Source organism: Nicotiana tabacum, chromosome 6 (assembly GCF_000715075.1).
Source record: "Nicotiana tabacum cultivar K326 chromosome 6, ASM71507v2, whole genome shotgun sequence".
In the NCBI taxonomy this organism is placed as follows: domain Eukaryota; kingdom Viridiplantae; phylum Streptophyta; class Magnoliopsida; order Solanales; family Solanaceae; genus Nicotiana; species Nicotiana tabacum.
This window is the reverse complement of record NC_134085.1, coordinates 69,655,737-69,675,737: the sequence shown is the minus strand read 5'-3', so window position 1 is coordinate 69,675,737 and position 20,001 is coordinate 69,655,737.

Below are 20,001 nucleotides of genomic sequence, written 5' to 3'. Positions count from 1 at the left end.
CAACTCATCCGAAGGTGTCGTTCAGAGGCACCATCTTCATAGCCCGAGAACACCATGTCATGGCCTGATGATCCCTTTTAATCTTTTGCATATCATTATTCAAAGGCATCATGGTTTGGAGGCACCATCCGCATAGCCCGAGAGTATTATTTCATGGCTTGTGAATCCTTTATCATACGCTTCATGGCCCAGGACGTCATGGTCTAAGGACGTCATCCTAACCATCCAAAGACAACATTCATAGTCCGACGGGAATTTGCATCATATTTAAATTTATGCACAGAATACTCTTGTATTGTTTAATTGCAGGTGAACCGGTGAGCAACGTCCATCTCGAAAGGAGCAATCCCGCTCCAGTTCCCACAGCCATATCAAACCTTGACCATTCCCACAAGTCGTCCACTCACCCTGCCCTGGATCTTGCGCCCATTCTTGAAAAAGTCTCCATCAACATACTCCGCCGACAGATCCTGAAGTGCATACGGTCTGATCCCTGTAAAACCAAGGATATATAGGCAGCTCAGAAGACAGGGTGCATCCTAAACCTCTTCAAACTGTTTCGCTCGGTCAAAATTGGCCATCATATCTTTACCTGACAACTCTTTCATCCTTCCCGGGTAAAGAGGTGCAGCTGTTGATACCCAATTTTTCCCTATATATTTTCAATCTGCAAAATATCTTCAAAATAGCATATATATGCATACATAAAAATTTCCAAATGTTTTATTATTTTTCTATAATTTTTAAAGGATTTTAAATCAATTTATTCCTTTTTTTCATCCATAAAATCCCAATGATTATTTTCAAAATTGTTATTTTCGATTATTCATTTATTGGATTCTTATATTGATGCCAAAATATGGCTAAGGTAATTTTTACATATTTTTACAATTTTATTTAGTATTTTTTAAAGCTAATTGCATACAATTGCAATATTAGCCATTTTTAGGTTTAAATTTGTCTCATGTTATAAAATGGGATCCTATATTTTTTAATTGTTAAATATATATTATAAATCATTTTAGTGCTTTCAATTTGTTTTCAGAAATTTATTTACTATTTTTATAAATTAAAAGGGAAAAGTGGCTATTTAAATTTTAGCCCAAATTGGTTTTCAATTATAACCCAAATCAGGCCCCAATTTCCCCAGCCCAAATTCAATTTTAACCCAACCCCTAACCTAATTAAACCAACCCAACCCGGATTCCCCGCCTACCCTTTTAAATCTGGGTCGTTGATCATTCAGATCAACGGACATCGTTCCCCCTTTCCATTTTTAACCCCAAATGACCCCTTACCCTAACTCATTTTTTCACCACTTGCCGCTTCTGAATCCCTTCCCACTCAATTCTCTATGCAACCTCACATGAACCCTAGCCGCCGCCATCTAATTCCACCCTAATCCACCTCAATCTCTGCCTAATGCATGGCCTCTCATGGCCATTTGAGATGTGTATCGGCCTCCTATGTCTCCTGGGTGTTTGTTTCCGTGATTTAATGGCTAGATCTCAAAGAGATCTGGTCCAGTCCTTGCTCAACCTCTGTCTTTGGTCTTTCTTCGGCCATCCATGGTTGTTCAAGTCAGATCCTTGACTTTTCTGGTTAGATCGGTAATTTTTTCAAGGCTTCTCTCACCTTTTCCGGGTTCTCTGAAACCCTGGCATTAAGATCTTTTGATTTTTCATATCTATCTTAGATCTGTGCTTACTATGAACTTCTTAAGTGTTTTCTCAAAGGTTCTTTAATTTTTCTTTCAAAATGACTCTTCATTCTTTAACGATTAGGGTTTTTCTTTTAACCTCTTTTTAAAGATGTCTTCTCTGATTTTTTGTGTGGTTTTACGATTTTACTATGTTAAAACAACTTGTTTATGCTTTCCTTCTACTTGATTCAGCATGTTAAAAACCCTAGTTCCTTTTTGGTCTTCTCCGAGTTCTGAAACTGTTTGTTTAAATGTGTACTTGTTCGATTAAGTTCGTTGATTCTGACTTTCTTTTCTTTGTGTGACTCATCTGATTCTGAGTTCTTATCATCTCTTAAACTCGCCTATTGTTAAAACCCTAATTTCTTAAAAGATTTTCCTCACTTGTTACTGTGAGACCTTTTACTTGTTTCTGACTCTCTTACATGTTACTATGTTCTTCTTCACTGTTAATTCTATGTGACTACTTGACCTACTTGACTACTGTGCTTCGAATATTTTTCTTAATACTGAATCCTAGCTTACCCGTACTGCTACTGTATGTTTGTGTTGTTTCTTTTTGTCAACATGTTTGACCCTGCATGCCTGTTCATTCCTTGTTATTTATATGTTGAGGTGCAGAATCATGACCCTTTCTTGATTGATTCTGACTCCCTCAATCTTACGACTGATTGCAAAGGTTTTCTTATGAACCCTGATTTTACTCATTTGTTTAAATTAATTGATCCCCCTCCTTTAATTACTGTGATGTTTTACCTTGCTGAATCATTTCCCAAAACTAAGCATATTTTGTACTTAGTCTCAATTATTTACTTCATACTTTTACTGCCCCTTTATATGGCAAGAATCAATATGTCTTAAACTGATTTCTTTCCTTAATTAACATTGTTAGTATCCGTTAAGCAGTGATTCCTTAATTAAAGGGAATCCCTTGGGTTAATTAATTCTGACTGTGATTATTTCCATGTTTGTGTTAAGACTTTACTTATTACCTTATTCTTCACTCTTCTTCAGATTATAAATACCCTACCCTCTCTTCTTTCAAACAGATGAACAATTTGACATCAGAATACACACTTACACTCAAAAACTCTCTCTTTTCATTACTATTACTTGTTCTGCTGCTTTGTCTAGCCGGTTGAAAGCCAAGGCTAGACTGTGGAATCTTGCTCGCTTTACCTTTCTGCACTTTGTTTCTCTACTGGTATGTCCAAGTTAATTTTAGAGCCTCAACAATAGCATGCTTTCTTTAGTTGCCTCAGTTTTTTATTCTTGTCTACTTCTGCTCATGTTTTTGCATTCAAGTCACATTATTAGCATGCTGTAATGTGTTCCCTTCCCCTTTTAGAATAATGTTTCCCAATGTGTGTACTTTATCAGTCACTCATTGTATACTTTCTACCTTATGAATCCCAAACCCCCATATCCCCTCTATGGTTTTGTGTTCCTTTTGCTGGTTAGTGGCCATGCCAACATCAGCTATTGTTGTGCATGACCAAACTAGGCCCCTGCTGGGGTCATGTGCTTACAGACAATGTATCCTTAAAACCCCTTGGCCCCTTTGTGTCACTACTGATTTTGTGTGTTTGAGTTTTGTTCATTGCCCTAACTGATTTCAAAAACTTCTGCTACAGATTACTTTCAAATGGACTTGCCAGTCCAGTTTTAAACAAACTCTTTTTTTCAACTATGTTCTGCACTCCCACTATATTCCTAGAACCTAGGTTCTTCCCCTCTTGTGTGAGCCTTGCCGTGGGACCCTTGAGATCCCTCTGAACTTGAACACATAAGGGTTGGTCCTTCCACACTGCACTTATTTCTGTCTGGTTATGGAAACCTGGGTGTAAGCACTGCCCGGGATCCCATGAGGTCCTTAGGGAACTTTAACACACCCAGGTTTGAGAAAGGCTTTGAACTTCTGGCACTGAAGTGGTTCATTACATAACTCAGAGAGGAAGTCAAGATCAGGCTTTCCTTTGGTTGTAATTTTCTTATTTCTGCAATTCTTTTGTAATTCAATCATTCGGGCTGTAATAATTTGTAAACGATATTGGGGCTGGCTAGTGAAAAGGGATGGGGTGATTATGCATGCTTTAGCTATTAGAAGGGTAGATAACATGTCTATAGGGTGTATTTCGATGTGATCTGTTAGAGAACATGCCTATAGGATCTGCTTTGGTTTAACAAAATTCTGCATGCTTTACTTTTACATAATTAGAAACTATGTCTAAATGGCTTTTTAATATAAATCATGCCTATAGGAACTTCGCTTTGATCAAATAAATCTTGCCTACTCCACGTCATGTTCAACTAGATACCATGCCTATGGAACTAAAGTCAGCTTTTAATAATTAGATGTCATGCCTATAAGATTTAAATCAGTTGTGATAGAGATCATGCCTATAGGGTCTAAAACCAGTTTAGTTAAAATCAGTTTGACTCGTGCCTATCTGAATCAGATTAAATAACCTACTCTTTCTGTGTTAATATATCTCATTAGAAAGCATGTCTATAGGATCTAAATCGCCTGTTTAAATTAACCACTGCTCCACTGCATTCTTAATTAGTATAGATATCATGCTTATAGGATATCACTACTATGCCTAGGCAAGCCATAAGTAACTATTAAAATCAAACTGGAACTGCCCTTGTTAATTACCAACTGCTACAACCAGCAGGCAGGCCTGATTCGAACTTCTTTTCTGAGTTATATAATGAATCTGGTTCTAACTCAAACTCTGCTTTAAGATCTTATAGTTCAGACCTTAAGTGTGTTTAAGTCTTGCTATTTATGTGCTTTATTTGCGAAGGTATACATGAGCCTTATAACTGCTTACATGTTTCCCTCTGAATGCAGTCCTACGTGTTTTGTATGTCGCCTAGCCTTTTTGCCTTTAAACCTAAGAGTCAGCCTAAAATCCTCCATCTTATAGGAATAGTAGTACTAAATTCCTCCGGGACTGACAGGAATGGGACAGGAAATAGCATGCAATAGAGGTCGAGACCAATCCATGCTTTAATACCTTAACGTGATAGGAAGGGTAGATATGGATATGATGACTGGTGTGCTAATAGGTATCCCCTCTTCTGAGGAGTGTCATACCGAGTATTGCATTGAGGTGATCCATATTATAAACAAACCTAGGACCCCTCTTTTTTTTTTACAATCATGTTTAGCTCATAACTCTTTCGAAACCTTACCTTTCAATAATTGTTTTCAAACGCTTGTGTGTTTAACTTAAATCCCCTCTTACTTGAGCCTTTATTTGTTTACTTGCTAATTGCACAAATTCACAAAAGAACTATCTGGCTGAGAACCACAATAGTGGATCCTGAGAGGTGCCTAACACCTTCCCCTTGGGATAATTTCAAGCCCTTACCCAATCTCTGGTTATCAAACCTAGTTGTGAATGAACTCTATGGGTGTCCTAATGCTCCTTAAATCATTAGGTGGTAACTCTTAAAATACCCAATTTCCAAAAGGAAACGAGTCATTATACCCCATGAATGTCGAAACTCGTAAACTCCTCTCCGTTTGGAAGGGGGGAAATAGGGGCGCAACAATGCCGACCTCCTCGAGTACCTCTCTGCGGGATCTATAACGAACATATTCTTCGATCCTCTTCTCATGATCGAGGGCCCGCTTCAACTCAGCCTGGGCGTCAGCAGCATCTTTCACATGAATCGCCATCTCTTGATCAGCCCTGGTTCGACTCAACGACGCTTCAGCCCGAGCATCAGTTATCTCATCCCTGACCTTTGAGAGATCGGTCTTGAGCTTCGTGATCATATCTGCTTGAACTGAAGCATTGTCACGAGCCAAACGGAGTTGGACCTCGAAGACGGGAACCTTGGCCGAGGCGCTTTTCTCCTCTAAAGCTTGAGCTTGCACCTAAGCCCTTAGTTCACCGTAAGCATTCCTGACGCGGTCGTCTTTGCCAGTAAGGTATTCCAAGGCCTCCGTCTTTTTCCGCAGCTAATATAGGAAAAAGGGGTTAACCTTAAGAGTCAAAAGGAGCGAAGTGCGTACTATGAAAGGTTACCTGCTCCGTCAAATAGTTTTCATGATTCGAACTCCGGTACGCCTCATATCGCCAATGCATCAACTCAACCTCCTTCTCCTTGCTAAGGAGCCTGAGGGACTCACCTTCGTCCAGAGCTTTCCGAAGCCTGGCCCCTTGACAGAATAGTTCAGACCTGATCCTATCAAAGACCTACAAAAGAAGAGATCAATAAAGAATGAAAGATGCTAAATACCGGGATGACTGCGCCTAAACTCACCATAAAGTGAAGCCGGCAGACTTTCTCGAAGGCGGAGAAGACTCCTGTTGGTCCTGCCCCTCCGACCCCGGGAGAATCAACTTCGGGAAAAGCATATTCACTCGGAGGAACCACCTACCTGGAATCAAACACTCCAGGAAGAGAAGGCTCTGACGATGCCCTCTTCTCGATGATACGGGCCCGTCAAGCCCCATTAAAAGCTCCACCACACTGTGGGTAGAATCGTCCCCTAGCTCGGAGGCCGACGACTCCTTCCCCTCTTCGGAAGAGCACTGCCTCATCCCAAGGAATCGCTCGGTACCTACAACGGCAAAGCCGGTACAAAATAAAGGGGAAAATGTCATCTCAAATATATGAAGGCCAAGGCAAAGACAGCGTGCGAGCATACCTTGGTATCTTGTTCCCCATCTGATACGGAATACAGCTCGCCACCTACACCCATTACAGCTCGCCACCTACACCCATTACTATTTTAATTGCATATTTAATTTTAGCTTATACTTTAATTTTTACAATATGTTTAATGCTGCTAAAAGAGCGTGTAAAAGAGTTACTGGTAGGGGAAATAAAAAAAGAGATAGTCCTTCAGCATTTGGTAGTAATAGTAATATCCCATTATCATTTATACATGTTTCCGAATCATCGCATAATGAAGATATAGATTATGAACAATTACAAGAAGATTTTGGAATAGAAGATAATGAAATAGGAGTGGAAGATGAGATACCAGCTACACCTACTAGTGTTGGAGTTGGTAGTGTTGGGGTTGCTACAAGGGGTGGTGGTCGTGGCACTAGAAGTAGACCACATGTGGCTCCGACTACTAATCGTAGAAAAAGAAGTAAGGTTTGGAATATTTTTGAAATAATAGAAGGTACTGATAGAGTTAAATGCAAACTTTGTAAAGGTGATTTTAAACATTTGACTGGAAGAAATTTAGGGGGGACTGGGACGCTTAGTAGACATATGAGAACTGAGCATCCCATAGAAAGGGGCACTGATGGTGATGGAAATCAAACAACTCTTAACCCTACTGCTGGAGGTCTAGTGAAATATGATAAAATGAAGGATCGTGAGGAGTTAGCAAAAATGATTGTTTTGGGTTGTCTACCTTTTTCTTTTGCTTCTTCATCATATCTTATTATGTATATTCAAAGGATTTACAATCCTTTATTTAAAGGTATCCCTAGAAGTACTTGTAGAGCTGATATCTTTAGACTTCATGGACAATATCAAACATACATACGTTATTTGTTTAGCCACCTTCCTTGTAGAGTTTCTCTAACTTCTGATATTGGCCATGCTGTTAATGGAAATGATTATTTGACAATTACATGTCATTGGATAGATGATACTACTTGTATGCAAAAATGTATTATCGCTTTTAGATGTGATGACGATCAGAGTCATACTGTTGCGTTTATAAGTAGTACTATTTGTGAAGTTGTTGAATTTTATAATCTAAATCAAAAAGTATTGTGTATGTCTGTTGATAATGCTTCTAACAATAATGCCGCAATTTCAATATTAAAATTGCATTTGCAACCACCTCTTGAGGAAATTTTTCATGTTAGGTGTGCATGTCATGTTTATAATTTAATTATTAAAAGTGGCCTTGATTTATTTTCGACTGAGATTACTCATGTTAGAAGAGCAGTTGGTGTTATTCAAGGAAATAATAGACAATCTAGAATAAATGAATTTAAGAATAAGTGTGTCCAGTATAACCTTAAACCCAGATTCATGCCAGACGAAATTGTTACTAGATGGAATTATACATATATATTTTTAAAATGTTGCTACAAATATAGATTCCCAATAACTGAAGTGGCTAATGCGCATTGTACTGATCCAAACCGTATGCTAACAAGTGGTACTTGGGAGGTCATCAATGATGTTGTTAAATTTTTACATAAATTTTATACAGCTACTGTTGAGTTTTCTGGAGCATATTACCCTACTGTTACTATGGCTTTAGTACATATAGCTGAAATTTCTTTTCTACTCTTTGAATTTAAGAATAAAGAAAAATACAGGGATGTTGTTGAAAAAATGCAAGCAAAATTTAAAAAATATTTCTTTCCAATTCTTCCGGTTTACTTAATTGGTGCTATTTTAAATCCTTCTATTAAGATGTCTGATTGTCACCAATTAATGAATGCTTTATATACTTATATGGAGATTGGACCAACTGAAACCCCAAATTTATATACTTGTATGAACAAGCTAAATGAATATTTACAACAATTATATAATTATTATGCAAATGTAATTGATGATGCTGCTCTTAATGTAGGCAATGTTAATCTAACTATGCATTGTACCACTTCTGCTACTGTGGATGATGAAGAAGACCTTGATAGTTTTAATATTTTTTCTACATTTTCTAACACTCAAACCAGTAGCAGGAACATTGATGAACTTCAATTCTACTTGTAGAAGCAAAAAGAGCCTCGCACAAAGGAATTTTCACCATTGGGATAGTGGCATGAGAATGGAAAGCAATTTCCTGTTCTTTTTGCTATGGCTCGGGACGTGCTGAATGTACCAATTTCTACTGTTGCATCGGAGAGTGCATTTAGCCAAGCAAGACAACAACTTGGAGACACCCGCTACTCATTGGGAAGCAATGCTTTGGAAGTTTTAGTATGTTTCAGAGATTGGATTAGATCAGAACGAAGAAATCAAGGACGTGAAGATGTTGATAGCCCAGAAGACGAGGAACTTGGAAATATATTAACACATGGTAACCCATCCGAATTTAACACTCCAGAAAAAGTTCAATCGGTTCATATTGATTATGATGAACTTACTAAGGCAATGCAAAACCTTTGAATTTACTATTTTACTTGTTGAAAAAAATGTAAACCTTTCAATTTGTAAGTTTGAAACTTTGAAATTTGAATTAAGAAATAAAAGTAGCACTTGCAATAAGTGCATGTTTTTCCCATCTCCCTTGTATTCTTTATGTTAGTACTTTGTAATGCACTTATTGCACTTATTAGAATATTTATACAAAATTCCAAAAAAAAAAATTACACTAAACCCAGCCCGGCCCTCTCAACTCGTAACCCGTACGGTTCAGTTTTTACCCAGATGAACCCGAACCCGTTAAACCCGTTAAGAACCAACCCGAAACCGGCCCGGACCGTAAGCCGTACGGGTCCAAAAAATGGAGGTCCGGACCGGTCTGGTTAGCCCGTTAAACACCCATAATTAGAACACATTTCCCTTCTGGAATTTTCTAGACTGATATTGTGTCAAAAACCTGATAGATCCAAGGTCCCTTGTTGTCTTCAACCTCAATGAACGGAACAATGGCATCACTGGGAACACACAAATTATCTTCGCCGTGGACAATGATTTCTGTCTATCCTATTCAAACTTGACTATCTGATGCAGAGTAGACAGGACTGCTTTGGCAGCATGAATCCAGGGTCGACCTAACAGCAGATTATAGGAAACAGCCACATCCAGCACCTGGAATTCCATGGTGAATTCAATTGGTCCTATTGTCAACTCAAGGACTATATCACCGACTGAATATTTCCCTCCACCGTCAAATCCCCGCACGCAGATACTATTCTTGTGAATCCTTTCATCATCCACTTTCAACTTGTTCAGAGTGGAGAGAGGGCAAATGTTCGCACTGGAACCATTGTCGACCAATACCCAGGTAACCACGGAATCTTCGCATTTCACTGTAAGATAGAGGGCTCTATTGTGCTCAGTACCCTCCACGGGCAACACATCATCAGAAAAGGTGACTCTGTTTACCTCAAATATCTTGTTGGCTATCTTTTCCAAATGGTTTACTAAGATTTTGTCAGGAACGTGGTCCTCGTTCAGGATTTTCATCAAGGTCCGTCGATGCTCGTCTGAATGGATTAACAATGACAATAGTGAAATCTGAGCAGGCGTCTTCCTCAACTGCTCCACAATAGAATAGTCTTGCACCTTCATCTTTCTCAAAAACTCTTCTGCCTCTTCTTCGGTCACAGCTTTCTTCACTAGCATTGGGTTATCTTTGGAGGTTTTAGCTTTTCTTAACTCCTCTGGGGCAAAGCATCTCCCTGACCGAGTCAATCCATGGGTCATATAGACTACTTCTTTAACTTTTTTTCCTTTGTAAGTCACTGTCACCCGTTCATAATTTCGCGGGATAGCCTTGCTATTGACTATTGGTAACTGGGTTACAGGCTTGATAATGACCGGATTTGTGTGGGCACCCTCCACAATTACGACAGGCTTGTTCGCCACTCCTGCCACAACCACTTTTGCCCTTTTCTATTTTGCTGCAATATCACTTAAGAACCCCTTCTTAACTACCGCAAATGGTTCACTATTTGTCCCGCTCAATTTGATCACTGATCTCTCACTTGTTGATTTTTCAACCAGCTTGACCTCGCTGGACCAAATCATCATGATGGTTTGTGAAGGTTTCTTGGGCTCCCCTCCCTTATGCACTATCTCGATCATATTTGTCTCCTGATGGGTTGGCAACGGGTTCTAGTTGATGTTGGGAGCCTCCGGAGCTTGGACTTCAATCCGATTTGTATCAATGAGCTCTTGGATAGCATTTTTCAATTGCTAGCATTTCTCCGTGACGTGCACAGAGCACCAGAACAATATTCACAACTTACAGAATAATCAAGATTTCTCGGGGGAGGATTTGGCAATTTTGACTCGATCGGCCTCAGCATATCCAATTGTCTCAGCCTGTGGAACAAACTAGTATAGGACTCTCTCAATGGAGTCAAGGTTTTCTTCTTCTACAACCTCTCATTTTTAAATGCTTATTGGGCCGAAAATCTGGTCTAGGAGGGTTTCGGTAGGCTCGTGGGGGCAGGTAGGTGTTTTGTGGGGCTAGCACACACCATTGTGCTTGAGCAGGAGGTTGAGTGTATGTTTGGGCGTGGTGGACAAAAAAATGGGGGTCTGGTGGTGGGTATTAGTGTTGGGGTGGATTATACGGGGTATGGGGGTAGGTTTGGTGGTTGCTTGATTTTTCGTTGTTCTTTATTCTCTCATTTCTCTTTCTTGTTTTGTCATTGTTTCCTTCTCACAGTTTCTTATTTTCTCTCTCTTTTTTTCTTTTTGTTTTTCCTCTCTCTTTTTCTTTTTTTTCTTTTCACTCTCTTTTTTTCTTTTCGTTATGATCGAATACTATGGAGATTGCCTACGTATCATGACCCCGCATAAATCAGATCTTTGCATAGTTCTGGGGGATAAGTGTAAAAATAAATAATAAAAATATTTTGGGATTTTCAAATTTTTCATAAAATAAACGTTTTGATTACAACGACTCAAAAACTAACAGACTCGAAAAAGAAACTAACAGACTCCAATGGAAAGATGAAAATACAGACTCGAAAATAGACTAACAGACTCCAATGGAAAGATGAAAATACAGACTCGAAAACAGACTAACAGACTCCAAGATTAAAATACAAACTAATAGACTTCAATGAAAATCATGAATACATCAATGCCTCAACTGCTCCTGGGGACCGCGGGACATCATTCGGTCTCGCCACGGGCCTACGTGCCAAATCCCCTTGGAGATGGTAGAGATCTTCCATTATCTGGCGGACAAAGGTCATCATAGTGGCGAAGAACATGGATCTAGTCATGTCCTCACACTTACTGCATTTCATTGTGATGTAGTCGGCGATCCTTCTGACCCTTTCTCTTATGACGCCCTTTTCTTGCAACAAACGTGCAATTTGTTAGGCTCTAGCTTCCAAAGTTTGTTCAACTATATGATTCTGTTCTTGAAGTTGTCGCAGATCTCTTTCTAATTGTGCCATCACTGTATAACAGTGTTCTCTTTCTGCCGTAAAGTCTTTTGCTTGCTTGATCATTTTGTTCTCAAAGATGGTGACCCTTGTCTTCAACCCCACAACCTCATTGTCATATTTTTCTTTTAACTGTTTAACCAAGCGCTCTCGTTCTTCCACATTCTTAGCCAATTTTGTTCGAGCCCTTGCTAATTCACCCCCCGCCTTGTTCAAATCAAAACCATAGTCACTCAACTTCTGCCTAAGGTTCTTTATAAGCTTTTTATCTTTTGCACTTCTGGCGAGATTTTCAGCTACTATTTTCATTTTTCGAATCTGGGCTCGAAGGGCTTCATTTTCCTTGGCTAGCTTTTTCTTCTCACCCTCATCTGCGGCAGCTTGCAAACCATTCTCGAACTGAAGGTCCTTGACTTGCTTTTTCAGCTTACTTATGGTAGCCCTATATTCATTTTCTTTGGCCCACCAATCCCATTGTGCTTGTGACGCCTCGACAAATTCTTGAAGATGGGGTCTTTTGACCGGCCTTCCAAACTCAATTTCTCTTTTATACCAAGCAAGGTACCCTGGTGAAACTTCACCTTTGGATAGATCGCGCACTCAGGTATTTGTCGTCAAGTACTGACACTCGCTCCAAATCTGGCAGACTGCTGCTTCATGAAACTGACCATCAGGACCAATCTCGACTACCTGAGCACTAAGGTCTTCATCTTTTGGAACTATTTGACATCTCCCCAATTGTCTCAAAACCCGGTATGGGGCATAAGGCTAGATACTTCTGAGACCCATCAGGAGGAAGTGAGGTCCAGTAGTTGGCATGTATACGATTTCATCTATAGTAAGCCACCTGAACGTCCATTCTATTTGGTCTGCAGTAATGGAACGGAAATGTGATATCCATTTTGTGACCCCTTCTGGCAGGCTAAACTCGTCGACCCTTGTATAAAATTCCTCTATGCAGTTTTTCTCTGTCAACCCATAGCTCATGTATTAAGGACGATGACATAGATGTTCAATCATCCACATATGTAGCAACAAGTTACACCCTTCAAAAAACTCTCCTCCGGCTTTGCAGGCTGTGAGAGCGCGGAAGATTTCAGACACTATCATGGGTGCGAGGGTTCTTTTGGCCTAAGTAAGCAAAGTGCTGACGACCCCAGCTATCCGTATATCGATATTTCCATCTTTCCTAGGAAACACCAGAAGACCCAAGAATACCACCATAAAAGCAAAGCACATGTGTTCTTCCCAATTGAGGCAATTCCCTTTGCTACAAATTTTTCTTTCTAGATTATTAAACCCTCCTATGTGTCTATACCGCTGGTATATAAACTGTAGAGTGAAAAAACCAGCTGCCAAATCTGGGTTGTGGACCCCCTACTTATCTTTAAGGAATCTAGGAACCTGTGCACAGCGACGACTCTTGGGGCAATCAGATATTTGTGTCTCATAGGAACCTCAGTGCTCCCAATATACCTGGCTATTTCTTCCAAAGTTGGGGTGAGTTCAAAATCTGAGAAATGAAACACGTTGTGGGCCGGGTCCCAGAATGTAACCAATGCCTTTATGATGTCTCCTCTATGCCTGATCTTCAACAACCCGGTGAGACCTCCCAAGTATAGATTTACCTTATCTTGCCCTGATTTACCCAGATCTTCCCACCACATACACAGCTCCAAAGGGATCTTGTTCATGACTGTTATTGGCAAATTTTGACTCGTGCTCATTCTGCACATTTATTAGGGTGATTAAGCAAAATCATGACTCATTTGACTCAAGAAAAGTTAATATTTTTTCAAATTGTCATTTCAAAAATAAAACCCGGCTTTGCAAATACGGCCTTTCAGCACTTCCAAGGAGAAGATTTTAAGGACGTGCTTGTTAACCGGCCAAAAATTCGAAAAAGAGACCAAAGGTGGTTGTTCTTGCAAAAACAGCCTTCCGGCGTCCTTTTGGGGACATTCGGCTATTTTAGATAAAAATAGCATCACCCTGCTTATTTAAAATAAAATAAAATTTTTGTTCTTTTTGGGCTATTTTTGCAAAAGAGAAGTTGGACCCGATGGGGGTTGCCTATGTATCCCACATCTAGTGAGAATCAAACTGGCATAGTTCGGGCAATTTTGGCAAAACAAAAACCAACTATTTTCAAAACCCTTTTTTCAAATTTCAGCAGAGTTTCAGTATATTTTGGACATTGGTTTTTCAAAAACAGACAGTTATCTCTCTCATCCCTCACATTGACTTTCCTTCTCTCAACGTTTCCCCTATAAGCCGGTCAACATGCAAATCCGAAGCAAATGAATGCACAAATAGCAAGTAAGATGCATCAGGATAGTCTTTTCATTTCGGGTACACCTGTCCTAGACAGACCCAACCCCTGTGTTGAGTCTCCAAAGTCAAATGCACATGATGCAAACAAACGTTCCAACTAGGGATCCGACATGAGGCTGAGTTATTCTAGGTTCAAAACCTGGGTATTTATTCTAGACTTGTGTACCCGAGTGGACAACTCGAATCGAGGAGGGCGCTACGTACCGGGAACCAAAAGGCCATCTGGCTTAGTAACTTTTCTGAAACTCTTTCTTATTTCAAGGTATGACACTAACAGAATAGGGAGTCACGGCCAGCGTGCACATCCCCGAATATGAAAAGACAAGGGTTTCATAGCAGTTTATATACAGTTCAGATAATATCAAAGCGGTAAAAGCAACATTAACACATTAGGCCCAAACATGTAATAAAATCAGATAACAGATAAAGCCAAATATAACAATTCATCTAAGCTCGAATTCTGAACCCTGAACTAGAGATTCTGGGTTCTATCCCCAGCAGAGTCGCCAGAGCTGTCACGCCTCCTTTTTACCTACACCCTGAAGGGAGTAAGGGAGTTTGTCCAATTTAAGTGACAATCAAAACAAGATTATTTTATTAAATTTTAGAGTCGCCACTTGGGATAATTTATGGTGTCCCAAGTCACCGGTTCAAATCCTGAATCGAGGAAAAGATTGACTCTGTATTACAGTCCGCGAACACAGAAATTCGGGTAAGGAATTCTTTTAACCCAGGAGAAGGTGTTAAGCATTCCCGGATTCTGTTGTTCTAGCACGGTCGCTGAACCGTTATAATTGGCCTATTATCTGATTCTAATACATGTTTTAACCTATGGTTTAACTTTAACTTTAGAACCGCTTTTGATTAATTATTTTTTTTAGGAAAGATTCAATGTCATCTAAAACACGTCTTGAACCACGTCACATAAATGCACACGCGGTCCTCGACATATTTTATCTAACATTGTTGAGATTTGGATTTGAGTCACATAAATGCGCACTCGAGTTTAGGAAGGTAATTTTAAGATAGCACGCCCAATGCAACTACATATTTTTAACTTTGCGAGGGCCATGGAAATTCAACTAGATGGAACGCCTCGATTTCTAAGGATTAAACTTATTTAAGTGAGGTCCATGCATTTTAAGATTTTATTTGGCACGGCACACCTCGACTAATTAAAGACCTAACCAATTAATTAAGGGAAGCTTATGGGAGCTCTAATTATTTTGAACTAAAGGTTCTACCCTACTAATTTACTAAAATACATTGTATTAGAGGCCAAATGCCCAAAGGGAAACCTCTTTAACAATAACAACTGGACAAACCCCTTTGGCAAATTCCTTCAAGATTTGGGCTCAAGATGATCCCAATTTATGATGAGGAAAGGCGCCCAGGAGTCTGAGTTCGACTATTCTTCAACTGGGCCTGCGTTAGGCCCAGTTCTCATGCTCCAAATTATTATGCCAAATCAAAGAATGCCAATCAACTTATGCTAACTTGGAACGTGGAATCGAGTTGCCAAACTCAAACTTTAATTTTAAACATTCAACACAAATTAAATAACTAAGTTTCTAAACTAAAAAAATTTCATGCACTTTGGTCCAATCTGCTTCTAAAATGACTCAGCAGACAGACGAATGAGCCACTGGGCTCAAGAAATAGTCCCAAATAGCAAAAGCAGACTATTTTCATTTGCAAATGATCTCAGAACCCAAATCTCAATGAGCCCAATCTCTGTAAATAACAAGGTTGAGGGTCCTTGACTCAGCATCGAGTCTCTACCAGAGCGAACGACCCCTTTACACTCGATCACAAAATGATAGATTTCATTATCACCCAATAACTAGTACCCTAGGAAACCTTGAATACTACTGAAAACAAATGCATAACTCTTACTATACCGATAATACATTTAACAAGTATTCATGCCTAAATCCAAACTCAAACTCAAACACAGCCTGAAAACTTCAAACCCATTAACTTGCCTTAATACCAACAATGATGAGATCCAAATAATTCACTTAAGTCCAATTATCAACACCAAACTCTTAAGGGGAATAAATTCACTTATACAGCATATTAATAACATAAGGCAACCAAATTAACATGTACAATAAATGGCTTATTACAGAATATTCGTAGAAAATAGAAGAAACAAATAAAAAGAGAATCCAAAACAGTTTGTATTCAATCAGGCTTCAATTGGAAATACATGTTCCTAGCTACTTGTTGACAGTGGTTTGGAGTAATGCCTAGTAAGGGACAAGGAAAAAACCAAAAGAGGTGAAGAATCAGCAGTAAGCAGTAGCAAAAATTAGCTTAAACTCAGCAATGCAACAGTGTTTCCAAACAGCAAATCCAAACGCAATTGTTAAATACCCAGAATTCAATCCAGTTCAACTCAGAATGCAAAAACTGTGAATTTTCAGTGATTTGAACTAAACTATTAGGACCAGAAGAACTAAAACCCAAGCAGAATTTTTAATAGTTTCCAGAAAATGCCCCGAATTCAAGATCATTTCAGAATTTCTTAAATAAAGGTAGTCGTTTCAGTTTTGGATAATTTTTTATCTCTCCCCCCTCCCTTGAATGTCAAGTAATGGTTCCTTTATAGGCAAGTCATTAGGGCTGCAGAAATGAACTATGTTTTACACTTAAAACCTTCTAAAGTTTTCATTTTTGCTCAAATACCCCTACTTTAGAAATCAGAAATTCAGAATAGTCCCCCTCTCTAGCTTCCTAGAAGCTTTTCACAGCAGTTACTAAAGATTTCCTAAGCCAAAGTTCCCAAACTAACCCTCAAACCCCTGAAAATTAACCCCAGGACCTCAAACGGGTCATGGGTCAAGTTTGACCCAACACTTAACAGGCCCTTTGAAGGAGTCAAGAATGGCCTCAAGGCCCAAACAATATCAGAAGTTCATTTGGAAATTCAATGAGAAACAGAAAAGAATAATTACTTGAATGTTTTTTCCATAACTAAAATTAAACTCAAATGACTGATTTCCTTTTAAACTAAAACAATGAGCTATAATTAAACTACATATTCGAATTAACAAGAACCAATTATATGACTGGAAAAACAAACCAGAACTTAAACGGGCAATATGCACAAACTAAAACAGAATTCACGAGAATTTCTACAAGAAAATTGGAAAGCTCACGGAATAAGTGCGACCACCACATAAACAAAGGAACCAATGTTCAGTGTTTTAATATTTCACCAAGTTCAACCCCAGAAATCAAGCTAAAGAAAGAAAACGGACGGAAAAGAGAAGAAGCAGAAGGATACGAGTATACGAACAAATAGAAGACGGAGACGAAAGGGCAAAAACAAAAGTACCTAGGTAACTACACGGACAGAACTTGGCACTCAGGCGACTTTGACTTGACCCGAAACTAGTATTACCCGCATGTTCTCTTTGAGAATAGACGAGCAATACTAGTTTCAAGCCGCATTATTCATAGAAACTTGACAGCTTGCAGGTTTTCTTCTCTTCGTTTTTAGATTTGAATCTGACCTGATTTGGTGAGGATTTGGGGAGAAATGGTGGTGGATTGGGGCTGAGGGAAGGGTGATGGTTGCATGGCCGTATTTTTGTGGTATTTGAGCTCCGCTACCGGCCGAAAATGGCGAAGAGATTGAGGGCGGCGCTAGGGTTTGCTGAGGAAGGTGAGAGACAAAGGAGAGTTTTGAACTGGGTTGTCTCTGAAGTATTTCGGACACTCTTAAGCGAGAATGGAGATGTATTTTGGATCGTTGGATGAAACAAGATGAAGGGCCCGGATTTGTTGAGGCTACACTGAACTCGAAACGACGTAGCTCCACTCCCGTGCTACGTCGTTTCAAAGGCCTGGGCGACTGACTCCTTGAACCAAGTAAAATAGCGGGTTTTGGGCCAATTTGACGGGTTAACGGACGGATTTCAGTGGAACATGCTTGGGCCTGGGGAGAATTCAATTAATGAGCCTAACACTTAAATTCCCTTGTTTTAAAACCTTTTCTTTTTTTCTTTCAAATTTAAATTTTCCCTTTTCTTTTCAAAATAAAACCTAAATTAAATCCTAAACCATATTATAATACCAAATTAAGTTAATTACTCTAAGTAATAATTACCACAATTAATTAAAAACCCAATTTAAAGAAAAAACTACCAAAATTCAAAACTAAAATTAAAAAGTGTAAATAAGTTATTTTTGTGATTTTCCATTTCTTATAAAACAACTAATTTTCTAATTAATATGAAAAATGTAAAATTAAATCATAAATTTAAATGCAAAATATTTTTATATTTTATATTAATTAAACAAAATTAACACGGGCAGACAAATGCAAACAATTAACGAAAAATGCTACAAAATCTACGAAAATGCAAATAAATGGAAAAAAATTATTTTGTTTTGAATTTGTGGGAGTAATTCATATAGGGCAAAAATTACGTGCTCACAATGGCTGTCAGTGCCAACAAGTGGCTAGGATATTTGGAGCGAGGCATAGTGGAACTAGAGAGAAAGTTTCTCAAGAGGATTGAAAATTGTCAAAATGCTGAAGGGACCGAAGGCGGACACCTAGCTAGAGCGTACCTGTTGCTAGAACTCCGTGAGTTGGGGAAGCTATTCAATGGAGCCAAGGATGCCAAATCTGGGGACGGTCCTTCAGGGACCAAGTAGATAGGAGTTTATCTTTTCACTTTATAAATGTAATAAGGCCAATGGCCATCAGTGACTTTTTATTTCTTGCTTATTTAGTGTCGTTTTGGGATTTGTCTATTTTTATCAATAAAATGAGGCATTTAGCATTCTAAGTTCTCAAAATCAACTTGTCGCTAGGCCTACCTCAGGCATAAAGAGGTCCCCAAATTAGAAAACGATTTACATCCGAGCACTATGTGTTTAAATATTGCAATACTTTTTATGATCCTCACTAACTTGGTTACCTTTTTGTTTTATTCTTTGTTTTTATTATTCCCATCCCCAAAGGTTAGTTTGTGCACTCTCGCATTATCATCTTACTTCACAAGGCCTTTCCATACAGGCTATGAGCAAAGGGGCACGCCTCAACAATTGGACCATCAGGACAATTAGCGCCCGATGAGCCTCGGGGTAGCAAGGCTAAAACAAGCATCATTCCCTGTTTTGTTTACTAAATGATTTTCTTTTCGCATTTACAATTCCCGCAATAAGATCTTCAATGTTCAAAATAGTTATGCAATTTATCAAAGCATTTTGACTTTTCTTATGAATCAACACTCATGATCGTTTTCTCTCATTACTTTACTTATACAGCATTACTATTACTTATCTTGATGAACCAATGATTGTGACATGCAATGAGACAACGCAACAAACGGACATAGATTCAGAAGAAGATGACATACCTGACGAGATTGTTATAGAAGTTGAGAATTTTAAAAACAGACCTAAGTCCAACCTGGATGAGACCGAAACTGTTAACCTAGGAGATGCAGAAAACGTCAAGGAAACACGAATCAGCGTTCACCTATCGCCATCAGAAAAGAAAGAATACACATAATTTCTAAAGGAATATGAGGACATATTCGCCTGGTCATATGATGACATGACCGATCTGAGTATGTCTATTGTGGCTTACAAACTGCTGACCGATCCAACATGTCCGCCGGTAAAGCAAAAGCTCAGAAAGTTCAAGCCTGATATGAGTTTGAAAATCAAGGAAGAAGTCACCAAGTAGGTCAAAGCTAATGTTCTCAGGGTAGTAGAATACCCGACATGGTTATCCAACATCGTGCTCATGCCAAAGAAGGACGGGAAGGTCAGAGTCTGTGTCGACTACGGAGATCTCAATCGGGCCAGTCCAAAAGATGACTTCCCTTTGCCAAATATACATATCATGATTGATAGTTGCAC